Source organism: Myxocyprinus asiaticus, chromosome 28 (genome assembly GCF_019703515.2).
Source record: "Myxocyprinus asiaticus isolate MX2 ecotype Aquarium Trade chromosome 28, UBuf_Myxa_2, whole genome shotgun sequence".
NCBI lineage: Eukaryota > Metazoa > Chordata > Actinopteri > Cypriniformes > Catostomidae > Myxocyprinus > Myxocyprinus asiaticus.
Window position 1 is genome coordinate 30,509,450 of NC_059371.1, and position 11,386 is coordinate 30,520,835.

An 11,386-nucleotide genomic window follows, 5' to 3' on the forward strand; every position below is an offset into this window, starting at 1 on the left:
TAGTCTATATAACACTTTATTTTAAGATAGGAAATGTTTGTGAACAAATTTGGTTACTCATTCCATATTTACAGTATTTATGCAATACAAATGGCTGATGTACTGCATGATGTAGGGCTAGGCGATAGGATGATGTAATTGGATATAGACAATATATGACAAATATCCCGATGCTGACTGGGGCACTCTTTGACAGATGATGATTGACAATACCAGAAAATTACAAAACAATGGAGCTGGGAAGTCGCTAAATATATTAAATTTTGTGTTTCAATAAATAAATGTAATTTTTAAATCAAAATCAATAAAGCAAAAATATTTACCGATCTCTTTGTCAGGGGATTGATGATGTAATCGGATATCGCAATATTTTTTTAATAAAAATATTGTGAACATTTCTTGCATATCGCCCAGCCCTAGTTTGATGGTTACCTGTAATACACTTCCCTCACCTTGTGCCAACCCCTGATGTTTCATGTTGTACATTTTTGAACAAACCAACTTGTACGATTTCTAATGATTTTGCCATCTTGTACTATTATAACGTTCCCCTGAAAATGCATCTTGAGGTGCCAGGTTTAAATGTTTCTATAGAAAAGAGCAGCATGAGCATTCTTTAAAATATCTCCTTTTGTGTTCCACAGAAAACAATAATGTTAAAGGTTTGGAATTACACAAGGGCTAAATGATGACAGAAATCTCATTATTGGGTGAACTATTCCTTAAAAGTTGTCTGAATTAACCACTTCCATTTTTGCCTTTTAATTGTGCCAGATGTGATATATGAAGTCCTGTCTCTACATATGCATCTGCTAAACAGAAAAACTTCTCCGCAGACTGTGTTCATAGCTGATCGCTTTGTAAAAGCACATGGCGTCACACACTTGCCTGCACTGGATTTGTGTGTCCCTGGACTAATGTGTAATACAGTGAGTCATCTTTACCCCTTAAAGGGATAGTTCACCCAAAAATTTGAAAGACAACTTTTTGTCAATATTTACTCACCCTCATGTTGTTCCAAGCCTGTTTGACATTGGAACACAAAAGGAGATGTTAAGCAAAATGTTAGCATCTTTTTTTTCCCATACAATAAAAGTGAATGGTTCCCTTTAGTGTTCCGTAGAGAATAGAAAGTCAAATGGGTTTGGAACAATATGAGAGTGAGTAGATGATGAACTATCCCTTTAATCCTCCAAAAATACCAATACACACATGGAATAGAGGGATGGTATGATATAGACAAGCCGGCACGCAGATATATCACTGCATATAAACACATGCACACCCTTACACAGACACTCATGCAATCCCAGTTCCTCTTGACAAACTTTCATTTCTCCTCGGTGTGACTGGGCGGGAATCGTTCACATGTATCTGTGTCTTGGCCCTGTGCCGACGAACATCTGGAAACAGTGTAGTGTGAGCGGCTTTGTGTGTTCTTGGGGACTGCTAGCAAAATTACTTGTCAAACATTTCAACCAGATGGGGGAAAGCAGAGAACATGTGTTCCCATCCCAAAAGACTGATTTTAGTTTCCCTCCCTTTTGGAGGTGCGGTGTGTGTGAACCCCTCACTGTAGCCCCTTTCTGACCTCACAGTGAAGAAACATACGGGTGTTTCATTAACTACAGGCTCTCTCTATGTCCAGAGGTGGGTAGTAATGTGCTAGGTGGGTAGTAATGTGCTACATTTAATCTGTTACATTTACTTGAGTAACTGTTTGGAAAAAAACATATTTTAGAGTAGGTTTAAATGTGGGTACATTTTACTCTCACTCAAGTAAATTTCTAATGAAAAAAATTACTTTTACTTCTTTACAATGGGCGGCGTTCCTGTCATTACATTACTGGGTTTAATTTTAGTTAATGTGTAATTTATTGAGAGATTATTGAATGGGACTTTTATGACAGTGGAAGTTCACACAGCTGCGCACTGTCACAGAGTGTCACTCAAGTCGAGTCCATCACTGCTGCAGCACCATGCTCTTCTAACAAAGTGACAAAAACACTTTCTTCGCTCCTCGCAGTGAAAAAAGAATAGTTTTGTCATGCAATGCCTTCATTTAACACCAAGACAAGTGGATATTTCAAGATTAAAATCTCAACTTCAATTTAAGGATCATGTTGAAGTAAGTTGTGGCTCTCATGATAACACAGGCTTTTCTGTGTAATGTGATGGTCATTTTCAGCATGATTCTGTAACTGGGCTCTTATGACATCAGATTTTAAGTGTACATTTTTAAATCAGTGCAGCAATATATCAATGCGCTTTGTCCCGCGTCCCGCATGTCATGAGCGGTATATACGCATTTACTAGAAACTATCGCAGCTAATTCGGGCGGATTAACTGTATAAATCCATGTAAACATCCAAGTTAAGTGTAAATGCCTTTTGCTCTGCCGTTCGTGTGATTAACAGCTGGAGCGCGAACAGACAGCATTTCCACACGTGAACAGCGAGGGGTGCGAGGCGTGTGAGAGATGTGCGGGCACGAGGCGATCGTATGGCGAAGAGAGTGGCTGTGTCTGAAATCATTCACTCATTCACTCTTTCCCATATAGTGAATGGCAGTTAGTGCACTATATCTCAGCAGTTAGTGAACGAAATGAGTGAGTGAATTCGGACGCTGACGTATACACCGAGCGTCGGAGCTCTGGGGCTGTCGCAGAAACAACGTCACATATGAACTTTTAAAATATTTGGACCTTACTTGTTATTCTTATTAAATAATATATTAATATAATGAATTTTCATTCTGTTTGTCATTTTTAATATATATGTTAATATAAAGAGTAAACACATTTTATCAAATGTACTTTATTGTATTTATTTTTTATACTTTAGTATCTTTAAACTCCAATTCAAGCTGGGTAGCATTTCTCATCCGACCATAAACAGCACCAAAGTTATTATAAAATACATGTTATAACTGAATATTTAAATCATCCACAGAATTATCATTTCCACTGTGTGCAGTCTCCTAAGTTAAAATAATATCAACTCAGTGAATTATTTAGTAAATAAAGAATTCTTCATCTTAATGGCAAAATTATGTATAAATATAAATAAAGAGTACATTTTAAAATGTATCTGTATGTTTTGCCTCTCTATGTTATTATGTTATTTTAATCAAGTAATAATTTGTCAAAAGGTTATTTAATACATTCAGCATGAAATAAAACTTTGCAGGAGTGAAGGAAACAGTAAACTCCCAGCTCGTACGTCTTTCCCGCGGTGGATTATGGGCAATTAACCGTTGTCGAGTGTACATCAAATGTACACTCGATATTAGAGTGCATTGTGGGTTAGAATGAGTGAACAAAAGTATGGAACGAGTGGCTCACTCAGAATTCAGACACTTCTGCAAAATGGCGGACACCCGAAATAGTGCAATATATAGTGGATAGGGGGCAATTTCAGACACAGCGAGTGTTCTGTGACCAGGGTTGGTGCCCTACGCAGTACTGCTGTACAGAACTAATGGTCTAAATACTTACGACACTGAAAACTGTAACTACACTGAAATAAGAATCCACGCAGGACTTTAAAAGCTATGAAATAACAAAAGTAGGTATTAATAAAGCATGATCTTGCTATGATTTATATTTCAGCATTATATATAGTGTCCCTGTGGGACATTTTCACGTTTTCACTGTAATAATTACAAGAAAGGTTTCCAAACCTCTCTTCTTATAGACAAATTTATCCAGATCTGACAAAATCCCTTAAAGGGATATTTCACCCAAAAATGAAAATTCTCTCATCAATTACTGATAAATGATGAGAGAATTTTCATTTTTGGGTGAACGATCCCTTTAAAGTTATAGCTCAGCCATAATTTAAAATTCGGACATCATTTCCAAACTCTCATGTTGTTACAAACCCGTGTGACCTGTATTCTGTGGAACACAAAAGATGTTAGACAGAATGTTAGAGACTGACATTCTCGGTCACCATTCACTTTCAAAATATGGAGAAAAAAACACATTAGTGACTCAGGCAAACATTATGTCTAATATCTCCTTATTGTGTTGCATGGAAGAAAGAAAGTCATACGGGTTTGGAACAACATGATGGTGAATGATGACAGAATTTCCATTAATAATAATAATAATAATAATGGGGCCTGAGTAGTTCGCGAGTTCGAATCCCAGGGCGTGCTGAGTGACTCCAGCCAGGTCTTCTAAACAACCTAATTGGCCTGGTATTGGGAAGGGTAGAGTCACATGTGGTAACCTCCCCGTGGTTACTATAATGTGGTTCTCGCTCTAGGTGGGGCGCGTGGTGAGTTGTGCGTGGATGCCGCGGTGGATGGCGTGAAGCCTCCACACGTGCTATATCTCCGTGGCAACACGCACAACAAGCCACGTGATAAGATGTGTGGATTGACAGTCTCAGACGCAGAGGCAACTGAGATTCATCTCCGCCACCCGGATTGAGGCAAGTCACTACGCCACCACAAGGACTTAGATCGCATTGGGAATTGGGCATTCCAAATTGGGAGGAAAAGGGGAGAAAATAATTAAAATAATAATAATAATAATAATAATAATAATTCTGTAATACATGTTAAATGTGTATTATGTAATGGAATATAGGGGAGTTAACACCCATTATGTCATCTGTGAAAGTAACGAGTTACTCACTACTTGAGTACTCTTTTAATTGGATACTATCTTACTTTTACTCAAGTAATTATTAATGTTAGTACTTTTACTTGTACTTGAGTAATTTGTTTTAAGTAATTGTACTTTTACTTGAGTACAATTTTTGACTACCCACCTCTATGTCCACAGGGTTGATTATATTAACAGATTTCTGATGGTTTTTAACTTTTTCTTTTTGTTATTACCATTCTTTCATCATTTATTTTTGCTTCTTTTTAAAATGCTTTTTATGTATAGATTAGGTTTTTCCTTGTCTCAGGCCAAGACTTTTCTCCCAAACAGGTGAGGTTTTTAAGCTGAATGCTCTCCCAAGTTCTAAATCAACAAAACCTACATGCCCAAAACCTTAAACCTGAACCTAACTAAAAGTCTCAAAAAAGCTAAGTGACATGAAAAACGCAATTGCTAATGCAGTTGTGTCATTTCGTGGAGCTTCTATGACTCTTTCAATTCACGTGTCGACTCGTGTGATCTGCAGGACTCGTTCCATGGTGCTTTGCATTGCAAGTGCAACACTCTATCAGTTGACCATGTCTATTAACTTGATCAAGTTCCAACAAGCTTGTTAATGTAGTTGGTTATGCAATGCAAACTTTAAAATGTATGGCCTTACAAGTTATGGGCTATATTTAAAGTGTTTTTATGTCATAAGACAGCATTGTGTGATGAACAGGGTGAAAAGTAGGTGTTTATAAACTGATAATCTGCCATTTTACTTGTGTGTGAAAGGGAATAAAAGTCATTGTTGTTGTAGCGCTTCTAGTGTTCATCTCACTGCCGCTATATGTAAAATGAGCCATGTAAAAATAATTTAGCAAAAATGTAGGTACCATGACGTGATTCTATGAGACCAGGTTAATATTTAAACAAGTTATAAAAAAAAGACCAAAAAAATAAAATAAATGTAAAAAACAAACAAAAAGGTAAATATCACTTGTAAACAGAATATTGTTTTTGCATCATTACCAATCACGCTGTAATAAATTATGCAAAAACTGTGAATATATTATTTAATTGTGCATATTTAGGCTCCACATAATACTTGTAAAATGCAAGGTATGAACTGAACTTCATCAAAACAAGGTTGTTTGCCACTGTATTCCAAAAAATTAAAAATGGTAGTGGAATCATTTCCAAAATACGATGGCGTTTTAGTGCCTCGTAAAAAAATTAATACATTAAAAAACGGAAGATTTCGAGAATAAAGTGTAATATTTTGAAAATAAAGTCAAAATTACGAGAATAAAGTTGTAGCATTATGAGAATAAAATTGTAATATTTTGAGAATAGTTAGGAAAGCAACAGGGTGAGATTATTCTCAAAACATTATGACTTTATTCTCATAATACAATGAATTTATTCTTGAAATATTACAACTTTATTCTCGAAATCATAGATTTGTTTTAACGCGGCACTAAAACGCAGTCGTACCAAAATGACAAAATCACAAATGACAAAAAAATTATAATAATAAAAAAATATATATATATATATATATATATATATATATATATATTATTTTTTATTATTTTTGAATAAAACTAAATACTCTAGTGAGTTTGAAAAGTGTTTAAGGAGTTTAATCTACCAGGCCAAAAGTGCTCATAGTTGAAGAAACACCATTACTTCACACACAATGAAACATATACAATCTCTCTCAGAGTGCACACCCACAAACTCTACAGTTCATTGCATTCTCTCTCTTTTTGGAGGAGCGGGTATAAAATGATTGATAGACCTCTCTTGATGTGAGCACACAACATCCACCTGGGCTCTCCGGTTTCTGGACAGCAGTAGTGGGTTGAGGGTGGGTGGAGAAAGAAAACTAACAGTACAGTGTGAGGAGAGTCTGACAGCACAGCCAAAACTCCACATATTAAACACATGTCCACTGAGCTATTCTGCAGTGTGCAAAGAACATACAGAGAACTGCTGTTACAAATGGTCAATAAGTCTCTTGGATTTAACATCTATGATCTAAATGAGAGGAACAAACTTGTAAATAATTTCCTGGGGCTGTGGTTTTGTAATGCAGTTGTTGGATGGCTCCCCTATAGACTTCCATTGAAAGAGCATAACTGTCATATGGTTATATTGTTATGCCTTTTGGTCATTTTATCTACTCAAGCAATCGACAGATAAATCAACTGAATACTTAGAGATGGAGGGTTTGGCAGTGGTGTATTTTAATTTACATTTTTTAATTTGTCTGTTGTATCTCGCAGGTTTTTTTTTCAGTGTCTTGCGGCATGAGCGTTGTGTTTTTAAGACAGCATGTCAAGTTATAAATAGTTCAACTCTTTAAAAAAAAAAAAAAGAAAAAAAGACAACGAGGCTCCTGCATTCTGTTCTATTCAGTTGCACTTTGTCTAAATGTTTTATATAAGGAAGAAAGTGTCCTGTGTGAATGTCCTTAATACTCTACAAATAGATTCTTGCTGCCCCGGAATGAATGAGGCAACATAAAGCATTGACACAAATGGATGTGACAAATCGGACCGCAAGGTACTGCCAAAAAAAATGGCTTAACCAATCACAAAATGAAAAATTATGTTTTTGTACATTTATGTATGGTTATTACTGGATTTTAATCAGTCTGAAATGTTTTGAAAAATGTGAAGTCACGCAATTACTGTGTTTTCATGACAGATTCTTGCTGTCACTTCCGAGTACTCTAGTACATGAACTTGTGCTCGTCCCAAACCGAAGCACAAGTTTAAATTATTTTCTGTGGTTATCAACAACATGGCATAGACACTGCATATAGAGCTTAACCTGGAACATTCCTTTAAGAAACTTGCTGGAGAGATAAAAATGACAAATTTCCTGTTTGTGATGTTTTCTGTTTCCTGTCTGTTAAAAGGTTCTTTATACGATGAATAAGGAGGAAGCGGGAGCTGTTTCCACAGTCCACGTGAGTCAGAGTTTATTAACAAAATAATAGAAATTGCTTTTCAGCTTCACACTCAAAACCAAAAGTCTGCTTTGCAGCATAAAAGGTAAGACAGGTCAGCTTTTCAGCACAACACTCTATGAAACCCCGTCTTTGGTGTGCAACTCTCTCTGCTCTCTCTGTGGACTGGGTCATCTTTTATCTCCCCCATATCTCACTGCGGACACAGAAACGGTAATTAGTAGCAATTCATCTCAGGTGGAACTCCTTACCGCTTTCTCTCTCTCCAGACGGGCGCTTGACCACGCCCTCACCTCCACACTGTCATTTCCTGTTTGTGGAATGTGCCGTAGCTTTATTATTCTGTCATTTTGGTTTACATAACATAAATCCCAAAGTCAATGAAACACTAAGAAATACATTAGCATTGAGGCACGTTCTTAAACACAAACACAACATAAACATTCTGACACAAATGCACACACAAGCACATTCAAACACCTGTTTTAGATTACCATTGAGAAGGCTAATAATCTTTTTCTTCCTCCTCCCTTTCCTTCTGAGTCTCAGGGGGTTTTCAATAGCGATTGCCTCATAGTGAGTGTGTTCTGCCTTCTCCTTTCCAGAGCCACGCCTGTGAGAACACAGCAGAGAACTTTAGAAAGGTTCTGAGAACATTCCTTCACCAAAGCCTCCTCAAGATCCCAAACAACCCATTTCTGTGCCCTTGGGCCATGGCTTGGGCACCGTCCAGGCATCATGATGAACAGGGGGCAGTGGGGAATGGTCAGGGCCACTTGACCTACCATGACCTTGTTTATTTTTCAGTCATTGGGGGCAAGCAGGGGGATGGTTTACACAAACTGCCACAATATAACAAGCATTCCACTGTGAAGGCAGAAGAGTTCCACATGGACTGCTGAAGATTCAGGTACTATGCTCAATCAGATAAAATAAAATAAAATAAAAAATACTGTGTATATATATCAATGTATTACCTTAGTATTTATGTATTTTTTCTATATTGGATGATTTTTATCAATGAGAGGAACCAACTTTTTGACCAAAAAGACATTTCAATCAAAAAGTTTAAAGGGATAGTTCACCCAAAAATTTAAATTCTCTCATCATTTACTCACCCTCCTGGCATCCCAGATGTGTATGACTTTCTGTCTTCTGCAGAACACAAATGAAGAAGGATATTTCAGCTCTGTAGGTCCATACAACTCAAGTGAATGGGTGAATTGCAAAATTTTAAAGCTCCAAAATCCACATAAAGAGAGCATAAAATAATCCATATTACTCCAGTGGTTAAATCCATTTGTTCAGACACAATTTGATAGGCATGGGTGAGAAACAGATCAATATTTAAGTAATTTTTTGTCATTTATTCTCCTCCCTGCCCAATAGGGGGCGATATGCAGGAAGACTGCAAATCACCAAAAACAGAAGAAGGAGAAAGTGAATGAAAAAGGACTTAAATATTGATCTGTTTCTCACCCACACCTATCATATCACTTCAGAAGATATGGATTTAACCACCAGAGTCGTCTGGAGTACTTTTATGTTGCCCTTATGTGGATTTTGGAGCTTCCAACTTTTGGCACCCATTCACTTGACTTGTATGGACCTACAGAGCTGAAATATTCTTCTAAAAATCTTCATTTAAGTTCAGCAGATGAAATTAAGTAATACACATCTGGGATGGCAGGTTAAGTAAATTATGTGAGAATTTTCATTTTTGGGTGAACTATCCCTTTAATACAGGAGTACAAATGTGGTTAAATATAGTCACCACTAATCAATAATCACTAAAACTGCAACATTTACCTACATACAGTATGTTTTACTAAAATACCTTGGTACATGTAAAATGCCATGCAGGGACTGGAAATGTTTGGAGTGGTGATGCAAATGAATAATTGAATCACAGTTTTTAAATGATTAATTGAAATGGACAGTTTTCACTGATCCACTAAAAAAATGAATTGATATTAAAATATTTCTTTTTTTTACACTTTTACACTTGTGATGTGCAAGACAGGGACAGATTGTGAAACAAGTATAATAACACACTTAATGGCTTTAAACTTAATGGCCAAATTAACAGCACATTAAAATCACATTCATTATATAAATTATTATACATAAATGTTATTATTATAATATAAAAATATAAAATACAAATAAAATAAAATATTAAATATGAAAAATATTACATCAATATACTGTATGTGTAATATTCTATAGAAATACTCCTAAATTCGCAATTGTGGATCCAAAATAATAATCTTAATTCATATAGCATCCGTACACTCAAAACACACTGGAGTTTTGTTTCTAGGATTGTGTATGTATGTTTTTCACCACTTGGTGAAGAGCATCAAGCTTCCCTTGACTATAATAAGGAAGTGGGGAAGGGCGGAGAGAACTGTGGCTGATGTTCTGTGGTTTGTATGCGGTGATGCTTCTGTTGTGCATCTGTCCAGTGTTTATAATTCACAATGACTTAATCCTAACAGGCTGAAGGGAGTCCCTGTGCTCCTGTTATGCAGAAATGAGCTGTCTGGTCCAGTGGATAGAACTGCAGAAAAGAAGCACGAATGCATGAAAGTCAATTAACATGCCCAGGTTTCTGATGGAACATGACGTACACCAGAGCTCACAAAGTCCCTGAGAGTTTGATTCATCCCAGTGGGCAATTGATGTTGAAAAGACATCAACATTGACATCAAAAAACAGGTCAAATATGCAAATCAAGCTGACGTCAAAAACTAAGTTACCTGTGCCTTTAAGCAGCTTGGAAAATTCCAGAAAATGTCAAGCCTTTAGGCAATTAGCCTAATAAATGAATAAATGTGCTGTTTTCACGTTTTTCTGCTTTCAATATTAAATAAAAAAACGAATGAAACGCAACGGAGTTGTTTTGGTTCATGTACGTTGCGTTCATTCGTTTTTCGATTAAATATTGAAAGTAGAAAAATTAGAAAACAGCATATTTATTCGCTTATTAGGCTAATTGCCTGAAGGCTTGACATTTTCTGGAATTTTCACAAATAAAATGACAAATAGGGCTGTCAATCAAAAAAAAAAAAAAAAAAAAAAGCAGTATCATAAAAGTGATTCAAAAACTTGTGCGCCATACTCCAAGTCTTCTGAAGCCATACATTAGCTTAGTGTGAGTAAAAGACCACAAGTTAAATTGTTATTCACAGAAAATCCTGACATTCGTTATCATTCATAAGAGTTCATGAGAGAAGTAACAATCTCCGATTCATCTACTGTATGAATCATTCCTTTGAGTTGGTTTTTTCAATGAATTGGGTGATCCAGTTCACAAAAACAATCTGAAAGATTCACTCAACCATCAGACTGATTCGGTTTTTGAATGATCCAGTTACAGCAGTTACTAGTTCACAAGAAGGGAAGATTATCAGTGAATGTGGACTTTCATTTCAGTCTGTTGCTTGCACAAAGCTATCTTTTGACCTTAGAAGACTTGGAATAAGGCATACAAGTCATATGGACCACTTATATGATACTTTTATGGTGCTTTTTGTCATTTTGGATCTTGACAGACCCAGTCCCCATTCTATCAACACATTCCAGGTGAAAATCAAATTCCAAATTTAAAACAGGTGGTGACAGAAAAGCTCACAGTGATCTGGACAGCATCCCTGAAGAAAGAGTCCATAAAACTGAGACTGGGCTCACTTTGGCCAGGAAAAGCAGGAAACAATACAGGGAGCCCCCTTTCTGCCCAGTGTGACGGCCAAAGTTCCCTTCTTCCTTTCCAACCACTGCCTGCTTCCTTTCATTCTTTGGTG

At 36.4% G+C, this 11,386-nt stretch overlaps 1 long non-coding RNA gene across 1 annotated transcript; it reads left to right on the forward strand.

Moving 5' to 3' along the window:
• The first annotated feature begins 6,488 nt into the window (after positions 1-6,488).
• On the forward strand, positions 6,489-10,069 carry LOC127418701 (uncharacterized). The gene is made up of 3 exons (XR_007893532.1): positions 6,489-7,580; positions 8,186-8,490; positions 8,970-10,069. It is a non-coding gene; the product is annotated as an uncharacterized LOC127418701 (long non-coding RNA).
• Positions 10,070-11,386: the final 1,317 nt, after the last annotated feature.